Source organism: Schistocerca americana, chromosome 3 (assembly GCF_021461395.2).
Source record: "Schistocerca americana isolate TAMUIC-IGC-003095 chromosome 3, iqSchAmer2.1, whole genome shotgun sequence".
In the NCBI taxonomy this organism is placed as follows: domain Eukaryota; kingdom Metazoa; phylum Arthropoda; class Insecta; order Orthoptera; family Acrididae; genus Schistocerca; species Schistocerca americana.
This window is the reverse complement of record NC_060121.1, coordinates 141,910,871-141,930,792: the sequence shown is the minus strand read 5'-3', so window position 1 is coordinate 141,930,792 and position 19,922 is coordinate 141,910,871. Positions and strand designations below refer to the sequence as shown.

Sequence of the window (19,922 nt, the reverse complement as noted above, 5' to 3'; positions counted from 1 at the left end):
AAGTTCAAAAAATGTCCGACATATGGCGCTTCATCTCATCAGAACAGCAATAATTAGCATAACTAAGTAAGACAAAGCAAAGATGACGTTCTTTACATGAATTGCTCAATATGTCCACCACCATTCGTCAACAATAGCTGTAGTCGAGGAATAATGTAAACAGCACTGTAGAGCATGTCCAGAGTTATGGTGAGGCATTGGCGTCGGATGTTGTCTATCAGCATCCCTAGAGATGTCGGTCGATCACGATACACTTAAGACTTCAGGTAACCCCAAAGCCAGTAATCGCACGGACTGAGGTCTGGGGACCTGGGAGCCCAAGCATGACGGAAGTGGCGGCTGACCACGCGATCATCACCAAACGACGCTCGCAAGAGATCTTTCACGCGTCTAGCAATATGGGGTGGAGCGCCATCCTGCATAAACATCGTACGTTCCAGCAAGTGTTTATCAGCCAGGCTGGGGATTATGCGATTCTGTAACATATCGGCGTAGCTCTCACCCGTCATGATAGCAGTTACAAAACCAGAATCACGCATTTCCTCGAAGAAAGAAGGCCCGATAACGGTAGATGTGGTAAATCCAATCCATACCGTGAATTTCTCGTCGTGCAATGGAGCTTCCACGACAGTTCTAGGCTTTTCGGTAGCCCAAATTCCGCAGTTGTGGGCGCTGACAGACCCTCAGAGCGTGAAATGAGCTTCGTCGGTCCACAACCCGTTACTCAACCAATCGTCATCTTCCGCCATCTTTTGAAACGCCTACACCACAAATGCCCTCCGCTTCACTAAATCGCCAGGTAACAGTTTATGATGTCGATGGATTTTGTACGGATAGCATCGGAGGGTACGCCTAAGTGCCAACCAAACATTAGTGTATGGAATGCCGGTGCGACGTGCGACTGCACGAGCGCTGACTTCCCCGTGCATAGACGAACCCGCTACAGTCTCCATTTCTTCCTGAACTGTCTCAGCAGCATTACGCCTTGTGCTCGATCGGCCACTACGGGGTCGACCGTCTAATCAACCCGTGGCTTCGAACTTCGAAATCATTCTCGCCACAGCTGCATTTGTCAACGGACCTTTACCCGTTCGAATCCCCTTCCTATGGCGATAGGATCGTAACGCTGAACTAGCACATTCCCTATTCTGATAATACAGCTTCACTAAAAGCGACTTTTCAGGTAACGTCAACATGCTGCGACTGCTGGTGCATCTGATTCTCTCTCTCATTACAGCTCCTTTTATACACGGTTGTCATGCGCAGTCACTGACGTCTTGCTGTCCAGCGCCACCTGTCGGACATTTTGTGAACTTTGTTTTTTTTTGTTTTAATAAAACCACATGTCATTCCAAGCATGTGTGTCAATTTTTACCTCTCTATCTATATTATTGCGTGGTTTATAAAGTTTTCAAATTTATACTGACTTTTTGATCACCAGGTACAAGGAATATCAGCTACCTACTCGACTAAAACAACGAATCAAATTAGGTCGCCGAGCACAACCTCGAACATAAACATCAGTATTGTGGTACAAATACCAAGTACCTGGCACAGCATAATTAATGAATCTATCGACATGAAGATGTCGGGAAACCTAATAAACAGGAAGGGACGTTTCAGATTAAATACTGCTAGGGTCCGGCAATTCAGTTTGTTAAAATCTCGTCGGCCTTGACATCCACCAGAGATGGGAAACGCTGAGAACGTATGCGCTTAACAGAGTATCTATGCGAGCTCCGAAAAACAAAAGAGGGCGTCGACAATCGAACTTGACTATAAGCAGTCGCGTGAGATCAACAATAGTTCGCAATCTGGCGGGAGTGCCCAGGCAACGAGTAGACTTAACAGCAGAACTCGCAGCACCTGAGGAAGATGGCTGTGCCGCTGGTCGAAATATTGTCCCTAAAGTGGAAAGAACAACTCTGCAGAACACCCGGAAGCGCACTATTAATCACTGGTGCATTGTCGCTATTAATTCCGTTTCAACTTCTCTGTCCCCTTATCTGGTAGTCGTAATTGGTTTCTGCAACAACCGCATATCATCACTTTCTAGAATATCACAAAAACTGATCTAAATTCCGTCCGAACAAGCTTTTGAAGGTCCAGCGGGACCGACCGACCGCCTTGTCATCCTTATTCTATAGGCGTCACTGGATGTAGATATGGAGCGGCATGTGATCAGCACACCGTTCTTCCATCCGTTGTCAGTTTCCGTCACCAGAGGTGATACTTCTCACGCAGCTCCTGCAATGGCCTCACGATCCGGGAGGTTACCCAACTGAGTGCTAGCCAAGCTCGACTGTGCGAATCTTCGGTGGTCTGATGGGAACTTGTGCCAGCACTGTGACAGCGCCGTTGGCCCAGAAAGCCACTTCTGAATCGATATTCGGAACTAAGATTGGCAACCAATGGACGTTTCACCTCAGACCCCGGATTTCATAATCGATGACTGATAGTTAGTGAATTACACACATCATAAAAAGTTTTGCATCACCTGGGTTCCCAGAACTCCTGAAGATGAACGCTGACTGTGGTTATAGTATCACAGACACAGTCCCTTTGACTGTTCAGGGATGTCACTAAACCTGCCCAAACGTTTAAGCAGCCATGCATGAGCAGCGCCTATGAGACGAAGGGGTTAAAACAGCCGATAAGTTCCAGTCATATCATCACGACAGAGGTACACGACTCATGTTGCCTGTACTTCAACCGTGCCTAGACGGTCAATACCGCGGTTCGATCGCGTTCGCAATGTTACTTTGTGCCAGGAAAGGCTCTCAACAAGGGAAGTGTCCAGGGGTCCTGGAGTGAACCAAAGCGATGTTGTTGGGACGTGGAGGAGATACAGAAAGACAGGCACTGTCGCTGACATTCACTCAGGCCATCCAAGGGCTACTACTGCAGTGGATGACCGCTACCTGCGGATTGTGGCTCCGAGAAATGCTTTTCGTGGAGCCACAGGACTTCGTGTTACGACTCAAACTGTGCGCAAATGATACAGATGGGCCCAACAACATACCGAATGGACCACTCAGGACTGGCATCACGTCCTCTTCACCGATGAGTGTCGCATATGCCTTCAACCAGACAATCATTGGAGACGTGTTTGAAGGCAACCTGGTCAGCCTGAACACCTTAGACACACTGTACAGAGAGTGCAGCAAGGTCGAGGTTCCCTGTTGTTTTGGGGTGGCATTTTGTGGGGCCGGCGTACGCCCCTGGTAGTCATGGAAGGCGCTCTAATGGCTGTAGGATACGACATACAGTGAAACCATATCGGCAGCATCTTGGCGAGGCATTCGTATTCATGGACGACAATTCGCGCCCCCATCGTGCACATCTTGTGAATGCCTCCCTTCAGGATAACGACATCTCTCGACTAGGGTAGCCAGTATGTTCTCCAGGCATGAACCCTATCGGTATGCCTGGGCTAGATTGAAAAGGGCTGTTTATGGACGACGCGACCCAACAACCACTCTGAGGGATCTACGCCGAATCGCCGTTTTGAGAAGTGGGACAATCTGGGCCAGCAGTGCCTTGATAAACTTGTGGATACTATGGCACGACGAATACAGGCATGCATTAATGCAAGAGTACGTGCTACTGGGTATTAGAGGTACCAGTGTGTACAGCAATATGGACCACCAACACTGAAGGTCTCGCTGTATGGTGGTATAACATGCAATGTGTGGTTTTCATGAGCAATAAAATCGGCGGAAGTGATGTGTATGTCGATCTTTATTCCAATTTTCTGTACATGTTCCGGAACCCTTGGAACCGAGGCGATGAAAAGTTTTTTTGATGTGTGTAGTTAAAAAAATTTAGAACTGCCATAATTGCCAGCAACATACTGCAGCAAATATATCTTACGTATTATCGAAAGTGTAGCAGATAAATTTAATTTATTTCGAAAAATAACTGAAATTGTAGTTCTCAATATGGTGAACTGTTTCATTTCGACTATAAATAGCAGAACGTGTTTCCCAGTTATAGCTTCCTGAGATGTAATTTATGGCACTGGATGTATACCAAACGGTTGAAAAAAAACTACATTAAATGTTTTATCGGATTACACGATATGTATGCAAAATTTCCACTCTTTCGCAACAGAAATCAACATATTTTATAATTAAACAAATTGTCTGTACCAGCGTATAAGTTTTCCATTCAAGGGCAACATATTTTCCGGAATACTGCTGGTATGCGAAAGTCATTAGAAACCTGTAGGAAATATCATTCTTGGAATTTAACTGTGTATTAATTCCATATATACAAAATATTGGCTTTTTGTTTCGTGCAGAATGGCGGAACGAACGTTCTGGACGGCAGAAAACATTGCTCGGGAATCGTCGTCACAGGAAATGAGCAGGACGACGAAATAAAAGCAGACTGTAGGGCGTGGTGTGATCCAAAATAGAGTTTCAAAAACTCTTTGAGCAAATCTGAATGTCAAAAGAGTTTATTATACCGTAAATGTGTGACTCATATGTAATTTACTCCGACGCTTTCTGCAATGCAGGAAATTCTGATGGCGGCCGCGGACAGGATACAAAAAAGTAAAAAAGTAAAAATGCCCAGGGCGCGCGCTTGGTAGGAATTTGCATAGCGCGATTGAAATACCCGGCAAACACGAGGGGCCATTAACAGCACATACATCACCATGCGGGCTGAACCGGTGCGGGCTTTAGGGAAGTCGCCGGCCAGGCTGTTTGGCGCGAGGGAGAAACAGAGCTGCCAACTGCATCGCGCAAAGGATCGTCGCCATTACTATCAAACATTAACTCCGTGTATGAAACTGCTCGGAGTGTAATGGTAATACGCGCAGCTTAGAACTGTGGAAATTGGGAGAAAATACTAGAAATCGTTTATTGCAGCCACAAAAACATTTTCGATTCTTTCCAGTCAATAGGCGAGGTGTCTTCATAAAGTTTTAATCATAGTTAACTGTAATTTCCGTTGGTACTAGAAGGAACATGAAAGTATTAAATATGGGACACTTTCCTGATGTCCTGCCATATATTCATGTGGTCACGTATCGTCTTTCGACTTTTTAAGAAATCTTCAGGTGACCACTGGATGTAGTAACCACAGATAAAATTATGTGCGAGTTACACATATATTGCTCATACAGGTACTGAAGGCAAAAAAATGCGATATAGTGTGTTTTCGAAGGAAGGTACTACGAGGGTAAGTCAGTTATTATCCGCAAAGTAAACAAATAGGAAACTTAGAAGAACATCATTTTTCGATATAGTCTCCTTGCATTTTAACACACTTGGTTCAACGTTGTACAAGCTGCCTGATGCCCTCATAAAAGAAGGTTCTCGGTTGAGCTGTGAGCCAGGAATGCACCGCTTACTGCTTCGGTCGAGACAAATCGACGGCCCCTTAATGCCTGTGTGAAAGGACCGAACAAGTGATAGTCAGAAGGGGCAAGATCGTGACTATATGGAGGATGATCCAGTACTTCAAATTTGAGTTCCTGGAGCATTTGAGCAGTGTGGGCAGCGGTATGCGGACATCGTCTTGCTACAATACAACACCTTTTGAACAGCAATCCTCGGTGTTTGCTTCGAATTGCAGGCTTTAGCCTGCCAATAAGCATCTCAATGTAACGTATGCTGTAAATTTTGTGCCCCTTTCCCCTTACTGTTCCAGTGCTGCATGTTGTGTGTCCCAAAAAGACCGTAAGCATCAGTTTCCCTGCGGACGGTTGGGTCTTGAACTTTCTTTTGTACGGAGAATTTGGATGTTTCCATTCCATACTCTGCCGTTCAATCTCTGGCTTGTAATGATGGATCCATGTTTCGTCACCAGCAATGATCCTATCTAACAAGCTGTCCCCTTCGTTACCATAGCGATCCAAATGTTTCTTGCAGATGTCGAAGCGCGTTTGATTATGCAACTGTTGAGTTGTTTTGGGACCCATCTTGCACAAAATTTATGAAACCAAAGTCTGCTGTGGATGATTTCTTAGGCAGAACCGTGACTAATTTGCAGGTGATGTGCCACTTCGTCAATAGTTAATCGTCTGTCAAAGAGAATCGTTTCACGTGAACACTCAATGGTTCCTTAATTTGTCACGGGACGGTCCACCGGCTCCTTCATCTTGAGTAACACTTGTGCGACCACTTCGGAATTTTTTAGTCCATTCGTTGACACCCCGTTGTGGCAAAACACTGTTTCCGTACTGTACCGAATGTCTTCGATGAATTTCGGCCACTGATACGCCTTCCGAGTTCAAACAACGGATCACTAAACATTGCTCTTCTTTGACGCAAATAGACAGCGGAGCAGCCATGATTAACACTACAGCAGCGATAACGAAACTAACCTATCAGCCTGAAAATTGCGAAGATATAACAACAAATAAGCAATGGCTTACCCACGTATAAAGTTTTAAGTGGATGACGTTATATTTAACAAGCGATGAAAACAGGCTTAGAATTGCTGCCTAATATTCGGATAAAGAAGGAATAGTCTATCTTTTAAAAGTAATCTGACATAGTATGTCGTATGTTTATTGATTTCAAGTATCTCCAGTAGAGTCAGCTTTCTGCTGTTATTAATACCAGGGGCGTAGAATAAGTGTATGGGCTGTTATCAGTGATTATCTTCGAGTCCAGTGATAGGATCTCTCAGTCTTTCTGAAAGTACGAGGGACGTTCAATTTGTAATGCAGTAGATTTCTTTTCTCGGCCTGTTTAGGTTGAAAATAATGAGGACTTTGTTGTGGGCACCTTGAATATTTACGATTCGGACCTTATTGTTTCATGAAGTTTCGACAGGCGTCGGTGCTTTACGTAGCCTTCAAAATGGCGTCGTTCCAAGCAGATAGCTGACATTTAGTTTCTTATGGAGGGCAACCAGATCATCGCAGATATTCAAAGGCGCTTGCAGAATGTCTATGGAGACCTGATAGTGAACAATATCACGGTGTTTTCAGAATGAGGTTTTCACTCTGCAGCGGAGTGTGCGCTGATATGAAAGTTCCTGGCAGATTGTTTGCCGGACCGACACTTGAACTCAGGACCTTTGCCTTTCGCTGGCAAGTGCTCCACAAACTGAGCGACCCAAGCACGACTCAGGCCCCGTCCTCACAGCTTTACTTCTGCCAGTACCTCTTCCCCTACCTTCCAAACTTTACAGAAGCTCTCCTGCGAACCTTGCAGAACTAGCACTCCTGAAAGGAAGGATATTGCGGAGACATGGCTTAGCCACAGCCTGGGGGATGTTTTCAGAACGAGATTTTCACTCTGCAGCGGAGTGTGCGCTGATATCAAACTTCCCGGCAGATTAAAACTGTGTGCCGCACTGAGACTCGAACTCGGGACCTTTGCCTTCCGCGGGCATGTGCTCTACCAACTGAGCTACCCAAGCACGACTGACGCCGCGTCCTCACAGCTTTACTTCTGCCACTACCTCGTCTCCTAGCTTCCAAACTTCACAGAAGCTCTCCTGCGAAGGTCCCGAGATCGATTCTCGGTCCGGCACACAATTTTAATCTGCCAGAAAGTTTCAAAATCACGGTGAGTTGTTGGGTGAGTCATCTGTTATGCCCGCAATAAGGTAGCGTAAATCTCTCCGATCTGCTGCGTGCCGATCGGCAGCACACATTTGTGACTCCTGAAACTCTGGAACGTGCGGACACTCTTATTTGAGGTGATCGACGAATCACACTCAAACACCCAGCTGCACAGCTGGACGTCTCTGTTGATAGTCCTGATATCCTCTTCGACGAGTAAACTGGTACCATGCGGACGTACAGCTCCTCAGAGTAATGTGGCGTAAGGTCGTCGCACTGAACGGAGATTATGTAAACAATAAGGTTTTGTACCAAAAAGCGTGGGGAATAGTATGAAGTATGTAATCTCGAATAAATCCTACTTGCCTTCAGAAAAGGAATGTGTTGCGTTACAACACCCCTCTATTACGTGAAATATCACAATCTACGTCGTATCGTTGGTTGTCTGTTATAAAGATATTTCGCAAAGTTTTAAGTTGTAGACTAGGCACGTAGCCACAAACAAACGATTAATTGCGTAGTTTCATTTTTCGAAGGAATAATAAAAACTTTACACCTACCTCTCTTAACAATTTTTCCTGAAAACACATACCAAGTTAGAGAAAAATTAATTTCAAGGAAATCGCCATATTCAATAAGCCGCAATTATAACCCAGCGTGAAAAATTGTGGCTCAAGGACAGGGACGAATAATCAATCGTAAGCAACATCGATACGATCCAGGTGTCACCTGGCTTTACAGAGAGCAGACCTCGTCTCTGGCTCCTTAACGAGTTTACACTTGCTGCGAATCTCTCGGCCAGTTGAAAGTCCCAAGGAACTGCAAGAAACCAGGTGATGCCCCTGAACAAGAAGGGTAGAAGAACAGTGCAACAGAAATTATACACTACTATGCTCAACTTCGGGTTGCTACAGAATTCTTGAGTACATTCTAAAGTTACAATGTAGCAATTTTCTTGAGACAGAGAAGCTTCTGCCCAATAATCAATGCGGATTTAGAAAGCATCACACATGCGAAACGCGACGATTCTGGCACAATATCCTGTAAACTATTGGCCGCTTAGCAACAAATAATTATGAGCTAGTAACGAACATCAAAACAGATACGGGGATTAGTGAACACAGGGTTGTCGAAGCGACAGTGAATATTGTAAATCGCAAATCTTCCAAAAATAAAACGAAAAAAATACCTATTCAAAAAGTTCACTTGACGCCTTCTTGACAAACACACTCTACTCCATCGAAATTAACAATATACCGGTAAGTGGCTTGAATTAAAAGACATAGTATCGACAGCAATTGAGAGATTTACACCAAAGAAATTAACAAACGATGGTACAAAAAACACTGTTGCAGAAACAACTACACAGAAGAGCCAAACAAACTAGTACACCTGTCTAACATCGTGTAGGGTCCCCGCGAGCTCACAGAAGAGCCGCAATACGACGTGGTGTGGTCTCGACTAATATATGGCGATGAACATTATGGGACTTAACTTCTGAGGTCATCAGTCCCCCAGAACTTAGAACTAATTAAACCTAACCAACCTAAGGACATCACACACATCCATACCCGAGGCAGGATTCGAACTTGCGACCGTAGCGGTCGAACGGTTCCAGACTGTAGCCCCTAGAACCACGCGGCCACACCGGCCGACGGCTAATATATGAAGCAGTAGTCGAGGAAATTGACACCATGAATCCTTCAGTGCTGTCCGTAAATCCGTAAGAGTAAGACGGGGTGGAGATTTCTTCTGAACAGCACGTCGGGAGTTTGGTAGCCAACGGAGATGTTTAAACGCAGAAGAATGTTCCTATTCTGGACGTGTGGGGTGTCGCATTGTCCTGCTGGAATTGCCCATGTCTGTCGGAATTCACAATGCTTACTTACGTATCACCTGTCAGAGACGTATCTAGACGTATCAGAGGTCCCATATCACCTGCACACGCCCCTCGCCATTACAGAGCCTCTACGCGCTTTAACAGTCCCCTACTAACATGCAAGGTCCATGGATTCATGAGGTTGTCTCCATACGTCCATGCGCTCGATAAATTTGAAAGAAGACTCGTCCGACCAGGCAACATGCTTCCAATCGTCAACAGTACAATGTCGGTGTTGACGGGCCCAGGCGAGGCATAAAGTTGTGTGTCGTGCAGTCATCAAGGGCACACGAGTGTGTCTTCGGCTCTGAAAGCCCATATCGGTGATGTTTCATTGAATGGTTCGTACGCTAACACTTGTTGATGGCGCAGCACTGGAATCTGCAGCAGTTTGCGGAAGGACTGTACTTCTGTCACGTTGAACGATTCTCTTCATTCGTCGTTGGTCCTGTTCTTGCAGGATCTTTTTCCGGCCGCAGCGGTGTCAGAGATTTGATGTTTTACCTGATTCCTGATATTCACGGTACACTCGTGAAATGGTCCCGACATCATCGGTACCTCGTAGATGCTGTGTCCCATCGCTCGTGCACCGGCTATACTGCCACGCTCAAACTCACTTAAGTCTTAATAACTTGCCATTGTAGAAGCAGTAACCGATCTAACAACTGCGCCAGGCACTTGTTATGAGTTCTGTCTCTTTACATATCTCCTTATTTGAGTACGTATGCCTATAGGAGTTTATTTGGCACTTCAGTGTAAAAAAAAGATGCGAAATTTAAACGAACGCAAAATCTCGAGGATTGGCGAACTTTTATAGAAGCTCGAAGTTTATCGCGGATATCAGTGCGAGATGTTTATAATAGTCTGCCAACGAAACTTTGACTTGGAACCTGGCAGCAAATCCAAAGAGATTCTGGTCTTACGTAAAATACGCTTACGGCAAGACACTAACAAAGCCTTCTATGCACGATAGCTATGGAAGTAATATCGACGACAGTACTACCAAAGCAGAATTACTAAACACAGCCTTCTGAAATTCCTTCGGCGAAGAAGACTAACAAGGGAACCTCCCCATCGCACCCCCCTCAAATTTAGTTATAAGTTGGCACAGTGGATAGGCCTTGAAAAACTGAACACAGATCAATCGAGAAAACAGGAAGAAGTTGTGTGGAACTATGGAAAAATAAGCAAAATATACAAACTGAGTAGTCCATGTACAAGATACGCAACATCAAGGACAGCTTGGGCTCAGGAGCGCCGTGGTCCCGTGGTAATCGTGAGCAGCTGCGGAATGAGAGGTCCTTGGTTCAAGTCTTCCCTCGATTGAAAATTTTTTTTCTTTATTTTCGCAAAGTTATGATCTGTCAGTTTGTTCACTGACGTCTCTGTTCACTGTAATAAGTTTAGTGTCTGTGTTTTGCGACCGCACCGCAAAACCGTGCGATTAGTAGACGAAAGGACGTGCCTCTCCAATGGGAACTGAAAACATTTGATCGCAAGGTCATAGGTCAACCGATTCCTCCACAGGAAAACACGTCTGATATATTCTATACGGCACTAGTGACGGCGTGTGCGTCACATGACAGGAATATGTTGTCGACCCACCTAACTTGTACACTTGGCGAATGGGCAAAAAGATTCTTCTACCTTGCCCGATTTAGGTTTTCTTGTGGATGTGATAATCGCTCCCAAAAAAGTGATGAAAACATAAGAGTTTGTGACATAAACTGAAAATAAAAAATAAAATTTTTCACTCGAGAGAAGCCTTGAACCAAGGTCCTCTCGCTCTTCAGTTGCTCACGCTAACCACGGGACCACGGCTCTGCTGAGCTGATAGTGTCCTTGATGTTACATATCTTGCACATGGACTAATCAGTCTGTATATTTTGCTTATTTTTTCATAGTTCCACACAACTTCTTCCTGTTTTCTCGATTGATCTGTGTTCAGTTTTTCAAGGCCTATCCACTGTGACAACTTATAACTAAATCTGAGTGGGGTGCGATGGGGAGGTTCCCTTGTAAGTAAATATTCCAGAATTCGAATCAAGAACAGCTGCCAGGGTGACTTGGAATCAGATATTCTCGGAGTAGTGAAGCATCTTAAATCACTCAATAAAAGCAAGTGCTGTGCAGACTGTATTCCAGTTACGTTCCTTTCAAAGTATGCTGATTTCGTGTTTCTAGATTTCCAGAAGGCTCTTGATAGCGTACCACACAAGCGACTTGAAGTGAAATTGCGTGCTTATGGAATATCGTCTCAGTTATGTAACTGGATTCGTGATTCAGTGAGTCACAGTCCATAGCAACTGACACACAGTCAACTAGTAAAACGGAAGATGTCTGGCGTTTCTCAAGGTAGTCTTACAGACCCTCTACAATTTTTTATCCATATACATGACAGAAGACAACTTGAGCAGTAGTCTTAGGTTTTTTGCAGATGATGCTGTCGTTTTTCGTCTAATAAAGTCATCAGAAAATCAAAAGAAACTGCAAAACGATTTATAAAAGATACCTGTACGGTGCAATTGACCCTAAATAATGAAAAGTTTGAGGTCATCCAGATGTATGCTAAAAGGAATGCATTAAATTTCGGTTACACGATAAATCGGCAGAATTTAAGTGCCGTAAATTCACCTACATACCTAGGCACTACAATTATCAACAACTTAAATTGGAAAGAGCAGATAGAAAGTGTGGTTAAGGCAAACCAAAGACTGCGTTTTATTGGCAGAAAGAAAATGTAACAGGTGTACTAAAGAGACACTTCACTACGGTTTTCTTTCCTCGTCGTTCTTTTGAAACACAACTAGCTCCTAAAACTCAGGAGGCCGTTTCACCAACTGTCACAGAGCGGAGTGTTTTGAACGTCCGAGTGTACGGAGTAAAGTTCTCCGATACGTGACTGGCTCGATAGAAGACTTTTTACGTAATAGAAGGCAGTACTTTTTCCTGGACAGTGCGTGTTCATTAGAGACAAGGGTGTGGTCAGGGAAATTGTGATGGTACTGCTCTTGGTCTTCACGCACGTAAACGACCCAACGGAGAGAGTGAGCAGATATCTAAGACTATTGGAGAATATACGAATATACTGCACGCGAATATACGATACTGGCATAAAAGGTTTGATTTGTTGTGGTGAATGCAGCTTGCTTTACATGTGGAAAAAATGCAGGTGAGGAGGAAAATGAAACCTGTAACATTCGAATACTGTATTAGTGGCGCACTGTAGATCGATTAAATGTCTATGCGTCCTGCTGGAAAGCGATAAAATGAATGGCTGACTATGGTTAAATTCTGTGCCATGTGTTGAAACCTTCAGCAAAGTTTTGGTATTGTCCGACTTTATGCCCCTCTGGTGGAATTGCTGTTTGTGTAGAATCTCTTTACCAGAGAGTCTCGTGGTGTGAATGTGATTCGGGAGGCAGGGTGGCTCGGGCAGGGATGGAGTCTTTGAGTTGCAGCTCATGCAGGATACGGTGGTCGAAGGGGAGTGACCAGTTGTCGTCTATAGTGCTGGCCGCATCATTCGTTTGTTCGGTAGAGGAGGCCGATAAGTGTTTCCACCTTTCGGCCGCTCAGCGATGACTGAATTGAGGCGCGCACCCTGCAGCCTTTCTGAAACGATTTTAAGGAAAAAAGTGCCTAGCATAGATGTTAGATTGTCTGTTGCTGCTACAATGGCAGGTCATCAAGATTTAAGTGAGTTCGAACGTGGTGTTATAGTCGGCGCACGAGCGGTGGGCCGCAGCATCTCTAAGGTAGCCATGAAGTAAGGATTTTCCCCCATGATCGTTTCACGAGTGTACCGTGAATATCAGGAATCCAGTAAAACATCAAATCTCCCACGTCGCTGCGGCCGGAAAAAGATCCTGCAAGAACGGGACCAACGTTGACCGGAGAGCATCGTTCAACATGACGGAAGTGCAACCCATCCACAGATTGCTGGAGATTTCAATGTTGGGCCATCAGCAAGTGTCAGGGAGTGTACCATTCCACGAAACATCATCAATATGGGGTTTTGGATGCGAACGCCCACTCGTTTACCTTTGATGACTCCACAATACAATGTTTTACGCCTCACATTAGCCTGTCAACACTGGCTTCGGACAGTTGATGACTGTAAACATGTTGCCTGGTCGAACGAGTCTCGTTTCAAATTGTATCGAGTGGACGGACGTGTACGTTATGGACACAACCTCACGAATCCATGGATCCTGCATGTCACCAGGGGACTGTTCAAGCTGGTGGAGGCTCTCTACTGGTGTGGGGCATGTACAGTTTGAGAGATGTGAAACCCGTGATATGTCTAGATACGACTCTGACAGGTGACACGTACGTAAGCATTCTGTCTGGTAACCATTCAAGTCCGCTGTGCATTCCGAATTACAATTCCAGCAGGACAATGCGACTCCCCAATCGTCCAGAATTGCTAGTGTCTACAGGAGCACTCTTCTGAGTTTAAACACTTCCGCTGTCCATCAAACTCCGCAGGCATGAACATTATTCAGCATACTTGGGATGCCTTACAACGTAGGACTGGCTTGATTGATGGTGTCAATTCCCTCGAGAACTACTTCAGACATTAGAGGAGTCCATGCCACGTTCTGTTGCAGCACTTCTGAGTACTTGCAGGCACCCTACACGATATTAGGCAGGTGTACCAGTTTCTTTGATCCTTCAGTGTATGTTGTTACGTATGTAATTTAGCTAACATATTGAGTTTTTCCTTAGACTTGGTTGGTTCAAATGGCTCTGAGCACTATGGGACTTAACAGCTGAGGTCATCAGTCCCCTAGAACTTAGAACTACTTAAACGTAACTAATCTAAGGACATCATACACATCTATGCCCGAAGCAGGATTCGAACCTGCGACCGTCGCGGTCGCGCGGCTCCAGACTGTAGCGCCTAGAACCGCTCGGCCACTCCAGCCGGCCTTAGACTTGGGTAGAGGTATCTATGTGTCACCAGTCTCGAGAAAACTGGTCTATTTAGTGCACTCATTTGCGATCGCATTGCGCCAGCAATAAAGCCAGGGTGAAACGTGCCCAACATTCCTCATATTTCATAAACGGTTTCAGATATCGAAATGAGACTTTAGCAAATGACAGCTCACAAAGAGGAGAGTATTGTACTATACCGTTGTTATGTTTAACTTCATTATCTATTGTGTTATTCCAGTAACTACTGACTCTTTCTGCGAAAGAATGTATTTTTAAGGGCCATAGCTGGTGAAACGAGAAATGCTATGGGTTTTGGAAAAAACATATGTGAAGGCATTACACATTTTTTGTAGCGAGCATGTGCTGTTTCATAAGCTTCTGACTTTACTCTTCCTCAGTTCCTCACTTAATAAACTTAATTCACCAGCATTTTAGAATTATCTCGCAGTTGTGTCTTCACAACGCGTCAGTGAGGAGAGAGAGTTTAAACTCATCAGTGTTTTGGCAAAAGAAGCAAATTTTGAAATGGCAACTGGAGAAATGTGTAAGTTTTACTCGAAATTCGCAACTCATGACGCTTCTCTGAAATTTACATATGGTTAACCCTTTCTGCGTCTGCGATTCCAAATGGCTTCATGAAGCATTCCTGGCTGTTTTGAGCTTCCCAATGCTTCAATGATACCGTTTGGCATCGCTTCACGTAGTTCCAAGTTTGGCCAACAGATCACAGTGGCGTTTGCTTTCATGACTCGCCGTTTGTTTGAAGTGCAGAACAGAGAAGTGTCGTGAGTTGTGCTACTACATTAGTGAGTGAACAATAACTGTTGTGTTTAGTTTTATTCTGTGTATACTGAAATTCTTGGTTATGGAACCAACTTTACGTAGTTCCTCATATGCAAGGGAAATTTACAATACAGTTATGTATGCATTTTTCTAGTAATTATTATGTAATTTCTAATGATACCATTTGGAATCATTATTTTATTTATTAATTAATAGCTTCAAAAGAAGTTTTGCAATGGATATGGCATATGTGCAACATATACAGTAAATATTCGTCACAAAAAAAAATTTCCCTAATTTTTTTCTAAATGTGACGCACAAAGGGTTAACAAGCCAGGTGGAAATAAGTAGCTGCATTTTCGGCGGAAGTATTTCTAGGTACAAACGAAGTGGTCACCGTGCAAGTGTGAGCGTGGATGGGCCTCACATAATATTTACAAAGCAAGGGAGCTTAGGCTTCAATTGCCGGCCGGCGTGGCCGAGCAGTTCTAGGCGCTTCAGTCTGGAACCGCGCTACCGCAACGGTCGCAGGTTCGAATCCTGCCTCGGGCATGGATGTGTGTGATGTCCTTAGGTTAGTTAGGTTTAAGTAGTTCTAAGTTCTAGGGGACTGATGACCTCAGATGTTAAGTCCCATAGTGCTCAGAGCCATGTGAACCATTGTAGGCTTCAATTTAGAACGGCCACTTCCCGTCCAGCGCTCGGCGTTTCCGCTACAGCGCTACGAGCGACCCCCCACAACTGCCGCTGTCTTCAGCTAACTGCACATCTAGCCTTCTCCGCCTCCCAAGTCCGACTCATCGCCACTTATCTCGAAGGACGCTCCTTCCATGTCCGGATCCCGGGAGTTACCTCCACCAGTCGGCGCATCAGGGCGGGTGTTCCGCAGTGGAGCGTGCAAGGGCCTGTCCTATACAGCCTTTTCACAGCCGACACGCCCACCGTACCTCAGGTGCATCTCGCCCTGTATGCCGATGACACGGCGGTCTATAATCGCTCCCGGAGCAAGGCCCTCCTCCGCCAAAAGCTTCAGCTTGCCAGTGACTCCCTAGTCGAGTATGCCACAAAACGGCGCCTAGCATTTAACCTGGTCAAGACACAGGTGCTCATTATGTGTCAGCGCAGGTGGCCCGTCGATTACCCCCCCCCCCCCCCCCCCCCCCTGTCACTGTCCTCGGTACCCCAGGACTGCTAAATATCTGGGGGTCACCCTGGTCAGGGCCATCACCTGGCATCCCCACATTGAGGACATGTGGCGGAAAGCCTTGGGGCGCATCGGCCACCTTTACTCCCTCATCAGTCCTACTTCTTCCCTTCCCCAGTACCTTGGCATCCTCCTCTACACGTCCCTGATCCGCCCCATCCTCGAATACGCTTCGGTCGTGTGGGGCAACGCCGCACTCACGCATCTCTACCGACTCCAGACGGTGCAGAACCGTGCTCTCTGGGTTGCCTTCCGCCTCCCCTACCGTTCCCCTACCCGAGAACTTCACCTGCTTGCTGGTATCCCCCTCCTTCACGACCGTGTATGCTCCTCCACCGTTTCCTTTTAACACCACTCCTGTCACTCCACCAATCCTGTAATCCTCTCGCTTGCTACCCGCCTCCATCGCCTGGCCACCACCCATTGACCTGACCTCCTTGTCCAATGATCCCTCTTCGCCAGTCATCACCCCCCTCTCCTGTCTCCCCCTTCCATTCTTTCTCCCCCCTCCCTGCTGGCTGCCCAACCCCACTTGGACGTTCCTTAGTTCTTCTTTCCCTCCTTGTTCTCATCCTCAACTCCCTCTGTGTCTGTCGACTACTACTGCTCCACTCCCTTCCTAGGTTCTCCCACACCCTCAATCTGCTTGTGTCTTTCTCGCCGTCGGTTTGTCGACGACTGGCCAGTTTGGCCTTCGTTTTACTTTCTTCCTTCCTCTTTCACTCTCTCTTCTCCTTATTGTCTTCTCCTCTCTCATTCAGTAACTGGCTTGTCAATTGAGTCTTTCGTTTCCTGCTTCTCTTACTGTCCCTTCTACTACGCTATTCTCTATTTTTTTTAAAAAAATACCCACCACTGGGCCAGTCACATGAGGCCTTCCGTTTTCCTCCTCTTCCACTGTCTCTCTCTCGCTCCACACCCCCACGTCACCACTCACCACACCGCCAAGAGGAGGGCGAAGCGCTCCAGCGCTAGAACTTCCGACTCAAGTCGAGGGTCCACCCTCGTCAGTGCAACGTCGGCGTCAACGCACCTAGCGGCCACGACATTCTACGCACGCTATAGCAGCTGCACAAGGAAGGTGGCGAGCGTGTCTCTGTGCTGTGAGCAGCCCATGTGTGTTTCGGAAAACGACTTAGCCGCGTCTGGAGTGATAGGACAGCCTGGCTGTAGTTGAGCGCCATTGTCTGGAAAGCTTTAATTTGGAAAAGAGCTCGGGTTTTTCATGCATGAACGCTTCCATTGCACGGTACAGGTGTTGCCCGAAATACTATTCCTCAGTTCCTCACTTGATAAAATTAATTAACCACCATTTCAGAACTCTCTCGCAGTTGTGTCTTCACAACGTTTCAGTGAGGCGAGACAAACTCATCTGTGTTTTGGCAAAAGAAGCAAATTTTGAAATGACAGTTAAAGCAACGGTTGGAAGTCTGTGCAGACGTCGCTATACTATCGCTGGCCCTGTTTGCATTTACAAAATGGTTCAAATGGCTCTGAGCACTATGGGACTTAACTTCTGAGGTCATCAGTCCCCTAGAACTTAGAACTACTTAAACCTAACTAACCTAAGGACATCATACACATCCATGCCCGAGGCAGGAGTCGGACCTGCGACCGTAGCGGTAGTGCGGTTCCAGACAGTAGTGCCTAGAACCGCTCGGCCACCATGGCCGGCGCTCATTGTTTTAGAGACGCCGTTGTGTTGCCAGGGAGACATGTTTACGTACGTCGTTCGTCTGTCTTAAACGTGTCCATTGTGTACGTGTTAACTGAAGTGCTCCGTTCAAACAAGGTAGGATATTGATTTCGTGAACAGGCAGACACGATTTTTATATACGGCCTAGCGAGTGGTATCGGAGACGAGGTTGCACTCCCTATCAGACGGGGTTCTCGGACAGAAGGCAGCCGTGGTATCCTATTTTCGGTGCTGTGAATAAACGCGTTGCCGAGAGAGAATCCGTCAAACCTCCGACTAATGACCTATGAAGAGCACCTGTTGCTCGTACTCCTGACCAGGAAGACCATGTTCTGCGGGTTGTCGAAGAAGAAGCTGGTATCAGCGCAAGACAAGCGGCCCTAGAATATGGTAAACCCGAAGTTCGGCATGGAGAATACATCACGAGCGACTCATGGACCCGTATAATTTTCAACGTCTGCATGGCCTTACGCCTGCCGATTTCTCACCATGAGAAAACTTTGACCGACGGTTTGTTGCACAAACACCTATTCATTGTTTGTCTTTTCAGTTTTGTTTACAGACGAGGCAACGTTTGGAAGATATGATATAACCAAAATGAGATTTTCACTCTGCAACGGAGTGTGCGCTGATACGAAACTTCCTGGCAGCTTAAAACTGTGCGCCGGACCGAGACTCGAACTCGGGACCTTTGCCTTTCGCGGGCAAGTGCTCTACCAACTGAGCTACCCAAGCACGACTCACGCCCCTTCCTCACAGCTTTACTTCCGCCAGTACCTCGTCTCCTACCTTCCAAACTTTACAGAACTTCTCCTGCGAACCTTGCAGGAGTAGTACTCCTGAAAGAAGGATATAGTGGAGACATGGCTTAGCCACAGCCTGGGGGATGTTTCCAGAATGAGATTTTCACTCTGCAGCGGAGTGTGCGCTGATATCAAACTTCCTGGCAGATTAAAACTGTGTGCCGGACCCATTTTTCACCACCAACACATATGGGCAGATCGCAAGCCTCGTGCTACAGAACAGGCTAGTTGACAGCATCAGTATAAGATTAATTGAGGGCTGGAATTGTAGCTATATCGGGTTGGGCCATACATCCTGCCAGTGCATGTGATGCATACAGTGACCTTATTCAGAACACCCTTCAAGACCTGCTAGAGGAAGTGTCTCTGCACTTATGAAGAATCAGGTGGCCTATACATGATACAGGTCGAGCACAATTGAGTCTCAGTACTGGAGATGCACTAGCTAGTATCTACCATGATAGATCAGTTCCATGGTCTCCACGTTCCACCGACCGCAGTCCTCTGGTTTATTATCTCTGGGGCACCTCAAACAATTGGACCATCCGGATGTTGAAACTTTTAATCGACACTTCGCGGAAGCTGGTAAACCATGCGTGTTTAGAGGCAAGAGGAGGATGTTTAGAACGTTTGTTTTGAGTTTACATGTTTTCATCGACGCGTCTTCGAAACTGCAAAACTAAGCGTGTTTAGAAGCAAGAGGAGAACATTTCGAAAGTTCATTTTGAGTTTATTTGTTGATGAGCTCCAACCACCTAAACCGTAAACTTTCATCAACAACTCGAAAAAGAAGGAATTACGAAGGAATGTTATGCATCCCTTCTGTCTCATTTAATAGCAAAACTTCTAAAACTCTTTTAAACTCTGAGTGTAATACTGAATCTCCTGTACTATCCACATTGACTGCCAAATCATCTATCTCGTCATTAGGCATTCCTCTTTCTCGTAATTTTGCAACACAATTCCTCTTTCACTTTTAGTGTTGGTTCCCTTATTTTTAATTTGGCCCAAGTTTGTTTTGCTTTTGAATATGCTGAATGCGTATTTTTCTTACAGTGAATAAGTTAGTGGAACGAGAGTGCAGGACA

At 45.8% G+C, this 19,922-nt stretch overlaps 1 non-coding gene across 1 annotated transcript; it reads right to left on the bottom strand.

Moving 5' to 3' along the window:
• Positions 1–18,691: 18,691 nt before the first annotated feature.
• On the bottom strand, positions 18,692–18,766 carry Trnas-cga. The gene has a single exon. It is a non-coding gene; the product is annotated as a tRNA-Ser (tRNA).
• Positions 18,767–19,922: the final 1,156 nt, after the last annotated feature.